This window comes from Glycine max, chromosome 15 (assembly GCF_000004515.6).
Source record: "Glycine max cultivar Williams 82 chromosome 15, Glycine_max_v4.0, whole genome shotgun sequence".
NCBI lineage: Eukaryota > Viridiplantae > Streptophyta > Magnoliopsida > Fabales > Fabaceae > Glycine > Glycine max.
Genome location: NC_038251.2, coordinates 18842840 through 18849754, shown reverse-complemented (window position 1 = coordinate 18849754; position 6915 = coordinate 18842840).

Below are 6915 nucleotides of genomic sequence, written 5' to 3'. Positions count from 1 at the left end.
TAAATATATTTTTATATAATTTTTAATAATTATTTTTTTAATTTTTTAACTAATGTCCTAAATACTAATTAGCATGATCCAATGAATAAATGTTCAAAACAAAGGGAAGCAAAAATTAATCATAAGTGATTACAACCAATAAAGACCTTTTGCAAATGACTAATATATAGTACAACAAAAGACAAAACAGGAATATATAATTTTGTGCTTTGTATCATCAAAATTCAATTGTACCAGATGTACGCACCTACTATGTTCTTCCTTAAGGATCCCTTAAGAACTAAGTTCTCAGAAAGGTAAGACAGCTTGAGGGCACTCTGTTGGGAGGGAACTCTGTTGGGAGATCAAGGGGTAGGAATTTTCTGGGAAAATCTCAGCCTTCACTACACACACCTATGCTTAGGCCTTTTCCTAATTAAACATCAATAAGAAATTAAAGCACATAATACGAACCATATGTCAAGTAAAGCTGAAAAGGCACAAAGAAAGCAAGCCTACAAAGCTTGTTTTGTTAAAGAGAAATCTATACGGGTACAAAAGTACGTGGTCCAACTTTACATACATAATATAACACAAGTGGTTGTTTAAGTAATACTATTAACTGTTTTTAATTAATGACTCTAATAAATACGCGCACAGGATCTAAGAATTTAGTGTCGGAGAATATATATATATATATATATATATGTATGTATGTATGTATGATTTATAGGAATCGAAAATTGTCCGAGAGAATTTATTTTTTAGTTTATGGATGATAGATAATAAGTGTTTATTTTTATATAATTAAATTTAAATAATAAAACTTTTTTAATATATAAATTACATTATAATTCATAATAAATAAATATAGCTAATCAATAAATTGTTAATTCTAGTGGTACTTGACTCGATTTTCTTAAGCAATTTGAACCTTGTGGATAAAAAAATATGGTTGAGTTTCACCAAAGATGACCAGATTCCTCAATGGATATTAGTCATCACAAGACTGGTGAATACTCCGTACTGATAACATAGTAACAATAAAAGAGTAAACATAATTTAATATATAATTTATATTTTGAATTTACAATGAAGAACTTAAATTATGATTTAAGATTATTTTTAACTATTGATAATTTATTTTGGAAACTACTATTGAAATTTAATTGAAAGACGAAGATAGAATGCAAATTGAAAATGATAGACAATTAAAAATTTCAAATATTATATATGTGTAAAGATAAAAGAAAAGTAATTTAAAATGAATGAGAGATGATCTTTTATCAATTACAAATATAATATGTAAAATACATATCTAAAAATGAAAATAAATAATAATATAAATGTTTGATTGAGAGAATAAAAAGAGCATGAATAGAAATGAATTTGTGGGGAAATATTTCATGAATAGGCTTATTTTATTATATTTTAAATTATAAAAATAATTAATAATTATGCATACCTTTTAGATAAATAAAAACTAAAAAGTTAGTGGAAGCAATTGTCCCCACAATGCTGAATATATATATATATATATATATATATATATATATATATATATATATATATATATATATATATATATATATATACATTCAATTGAAAGTTTTAAAATGTTTTTTTTTAATTTATTCAGAAGTTAAATTAGACCGCTTGATTACTTCAAGTGAGCTAAAAATTAAAGGGACAAAACCTTCTCAATGTCTAAAAATTAATTGATATATTATTTACCTTGGTCGGTTTTTCACTCTTCAAAATTAAAGGGTTTGCACCAATTTGAGATTGCACTGTACAGTTTCATAATTAGGGATGAGCAAGCGGGCCGGCCTGTCCCGTGTAAGGTCCGTCTGCATAAGTTCGCATTGGCAGCGGATTGGGCCAACCCGTCTCACATTCTTATACGGACCTAATAAATTGGTTCACCCCCATCCTGTGGATCCCGCGGGTCAAACGGGCCGGTCCACGGGCCTTGTTTTAAAAGAATTTCAATTTCAATAAAAATGCAACACAATCAAATTAAGTCCAACACAAATGTAAATAAAATATCAACAACTAGTCAATTACATCAATAAAATAAATAATGTCTTAACAAAAGAAAATCCAAGCAATAAATCTAAAATATGAAACTTAAACATCTCCAATAACAAATGATTCCATATTTGAAGTAGCTTGAACCTTCTCCATCTCCACATCTTCATATTCTTTTCCTAAAACTCAAAAGGATAATAAATATTAGAATCAACTCAAGTTAAGTGATTAAAAGACAACAATTATTACATATTATTTACCTTGCTCATCAAATCCTAGTAATCAATTTTTAGTACATATCAAGGCTTGCACATATCACCAAGAAGCCTAGTTCGATATTTGTTAAGCACCCGTGAGCCAATACTAAATGCCGATTTGGAAGCCATAGTTGTAATTTAGATGCTCAAAATATCACAAACCAACAATGAAAGATCTAGATTAAGTGGGATTCTTAAGGTGCTGTAGTTGGTGGGATTCTCAAACCATGGATTAAGTGGGCTTATGAGCCACCCGCGGACCCCGCGGGCCAAACCTACACAGTCTGTGGATTAAGCGGAGGGGGCCTAAAAATATTGCATAACCATGGACTATTTAAAAAAATGGTCCATTACCCACAGGCCAGTCCATGGACCTAGGCCCGTTTACTCACCCCTATTCATAATATGGCATCTACTACATATCTATAATTAGTAACGGATCCAAAAAAATTTCTTAATGGAAGCAAGAAATAATTTTTAATATTTTTACAAAACTTAAATATCACAAGATACTGTAAAATATAAAATATTATGATAAAAGAAATCTAAAATACTTAAACTTCTATAAATTACAATTGTCCTCTATACATTTTCATACTTTCAAAATGTTCTATGATTTTTTCAGTGTCAATACTGATTTAGTGTGTAAATTATAATGCCCTTCATTAAAATAACCAACACTAAAATACCATTACTCATGTTTTCTAGGTATCAAGAACACACTAAAAGAAAAACACTCCTAAAAGAATTATACTATGGAAGTTTTGAAAAGATATGTGTTTTACTTACCTCTTGAATCAAGTAATTCGAATTCTTCGTTATCTTTACCTCAACAGAATTTCTTTGCTTTTTTCTTTATTCTCAATCCTTGACCAACCCACTAATGCCAAGAGAAACTGTTTATTTGTGTGATTATAGGAAAATGAATTGTCTATTCTTATATAAGCCTGGTATATAATTTGAAATTATATCTTTTGCTTTACTAATATATTAGAACAATTTAATCTATCTTTTCCTTTAATAAAAGATATATTTAGATAATTTTTATCTAAATAATTATTAGATTATTGTTGGGACGTTACATGAAACAATGTGTTTTATGCAATGTGTGGTGTGATTTTTTTTTTTTTTTTGTGTTAATGTAACAATAATGAGAATTGGACAAAATGGTTTGGGTTTGATCATGTAGTTTTTGTATAGAATGTCTTATGTTAGTTTGGGCCTTGGGCTAAAAAAAGTGCAATGGAGGCAATATATAATTTTTTATGGGGACAATTGTTTTATAAACATTAACACAAAAAAATAATTTGGTGGGGATAATTGCCCCCACAACAATCCATCTCAAACACAATATAATCAAACCTCTATCATCCCTAATATCCAGCTGATAGCATGGTGAAGAGGCAATGCTTCAGCCTCTATTGTTGGTATAGAACCATAAAAAACTGTAGTCTTGGCCAACACAAAAAAACCTCTATCATCCCTAATATAAAGATCAATCCCAAAACGTTTCTACAAACCAAAAACAATAGCATCAATGTTGCATTTCACCATACCTACTCACGATTTCTGTCAAGGTCCTGAGCAAATTAAGATGTTGTTGAACAACATGCAGCTTCTTCACACATGCTCTCTCCCTGTCAGGGATGCTTTCTTTGGCTCTTTGGCTAACAGTAACAACGTTATGATCAGTGTCTTCCCAGATTTTGTTGTTCGGCCTCCACCAAAGGTTCCACAACATCATAGCAACAAGAGGACACCCCACAAACAAGTGCTATTCATTCTCTCAATCCCTGTCACAAAAACAATGACAAGGGGGACACTGAACTCCCTTTCATTAGAGCCGCTGGCGAGTTGGCAAACAAACCTCTAGTCCCCCTTCACAAAAAGACCCAAACCTTATTTGAAACTTTCAGCTTCCAAATAATGTTTCAATTACCTTGAACTTTGAGAAGATTATTATCCAGTAGAGATTGCATGATAAAAAATAAGTTGATTTGGTTGAGAAATAACCATCATTGTTGAAACACTACAAGAAATAAGGTTATTCGCAACGACTTTTTCGCAACATAATATAAGTTGTTAGCAATGATATACATTTCACAAGAATATTTGATTGTTGTTGCGAATTCAATTTTTTGTTGCCAACGACATTGGTATCGTAAGGAAGTTATACTTATCGTAACAAAAATCTTGTCATTGTCAATACATATAGTTTATAACAACAAAATTTAAAGTTGTTGAAAAATGTACTGTTTTAGTTGGAAAAAGTTAATTTTGTAAAGGTGTTGAAAATATAATATTTTATACCAACAACATCAAAGTCATTGACAAAAGTTAGATTTATAGCAACAACTTTGAAATTAGTTGGAAAAAGCTAATTTTGTAACAACGACAATTAAGGTTGCTGAAAAATATAATATTTTATACCAACAACATTGTTGCTGAAAAATATAATATTTTATACCAACAACATTGTTGAAGTCATCAGCAAAAAGTTACATTTATAGTAGTGACATTCACTGAAAAATATATATTTTTATACCAACAACTTTGAAATTAGTTGGGAAAAGCTAATTTTGCAGCAACTGCTGGAAAATCTATTATTTTATACCAATAACACCCCAATCGTTGGCAAATGTTAAACTTATAGTAGCTACCTCTAAAGTCGCTGAAAAATGTAATTTTTTTTATCTTAACAACATTAGATTTGTTGAGAAAAAATACATTTTATGACATGTTTATTGTTTATTGTCATTGAGAAAATAATTATTAGTTGTCAACAACATTGATAGTTGTTAATTAGAAAAGTACATTTGTACCAATGACTTTAGGGTCATCCTAAAATATAACTTTTATTTATATTTATCAATAATAAATAAATTGTTTGATCGATTTGCAAGTTTAAGATAAGAAACATATAAAAAATTAGTAAAAAAACATTTAGCTCGATTAGGATTTTTCTACCTTTATACTCAGTTTTGAATGTAAGATACAGTTAAATTATAGGAATTTAGGTATTAAAGAAAGATATCTATTATATAATATAAAAGTGTATGCTATAAGAATAAAAATATTGTGAAAACAAGAACATTGTGAAAATATATTGGGTAAAAAATAAGATATCTATTTTATATTTAAGTATATATTTAAGAATATTGTGAAAATATATTTAAGATATCTATTATATAGTATAAAGGTGTATGCTATAAGAATAAAAATAAAGTGTACGGTACTATATAAGAACATGAGAGAAAAACGAGAAAAATGTTATTATTTTCGTTGAAATTATTTTTTTACTTAAATCTTATTTAAATTTAGTTACAAACATAACAATATGATCCACAACAAATAAAATATTATGAAAGTTCCAAGAAAACAACCAAAGAAATCAATCTAAAATCAAGCTTGTGGTTATTCCTCTATAATGTTCCACTTTTTCCTGTATTTAAAAAAGCAGTTTCAATAAATAAATTACTACAAACTATAAAATTAATTTAAGCAAACAAATTCATAAACTTCAATAAAAATAAGGAAGATAAATCTTTAACATGTCTCTAATAAGTTTATACATTTTCCTCTCTTCCCTCTCTGATATAAAAGATATAGGTGTTGTATTAGCAATTTTATCGAAAGAGCCTTGAACTCTCTCTAAATCTAAAGAGTTTTGAACTCTCTCAATATCCATAGAGTCTTCAACTATCTCTAAAGATTCTTTGATCCTCTATGCATCGGTGGAGTTCTCAACTCTCTTTGAATCTAAAGAGTTTTCAACTTTCTTAGAATCCATAGAGTCTAGCTTCAACTATTTCGGAATTTAAAGAGTCTTCGACCCTCTCTCCATCCAATTATCTCTTAATGTAAAAAGTCTTTAAATTCCTCTATATCCATAGAATTAAATCTAATTGACAAAAAAATATATATTCAAAAGATATAGAAAAAATTAAAAGATAAAGATTTAATTTATATTCAAAAGATAAAGAATTAAACAAATTTTATAATAATATAAAGAATTATTTTTTAAAAAATAAGATAAAGGGTTAAAACAAATTTTCAAATTAAGATGTGTAATAATGGTAGTATATCTAACTTATTAAATAAAAAAATCACAAGAGCAATATTGATTTAAATTAAAAAAATGATAAAAGATTGAAACAAAATTTCAAAATAAAACTAAATATCAACAACATATGTATTTTATTTTATATAATATCCACATTATATTTTAGTATATAATCTATTAAAAACTACAATATTTATCTTCCTTATTCATGATACATACTTTTCTTTTTCCATCTATGACATATATGTTAGATGGTTACGGGTTGAGAAGCAATATGCTTTGTTTGTTGACAAAAGAAAAGAAAAAGAAAGACAAAAAATGGTGCAAGAATGAGATATTTCTTGGCTTGTCCCCTACGGCCATAAAGGGTAATGATGTAACTCTCCCTCAACAACGTGATTATAGCACACTCAAGCTATGTTTCACGTTCAAGATTTCCAAATTCTTCACATCATACCATGACTCAAGAAGAAGAAGATACATATAGTTTTATTTAATTTCTTTCAAATGTTAAATTATTTTTCTATTTTTTATTGATTTTGAATTTCTTTTATATATATTCTTAATTTTTCTATCATAATGGTA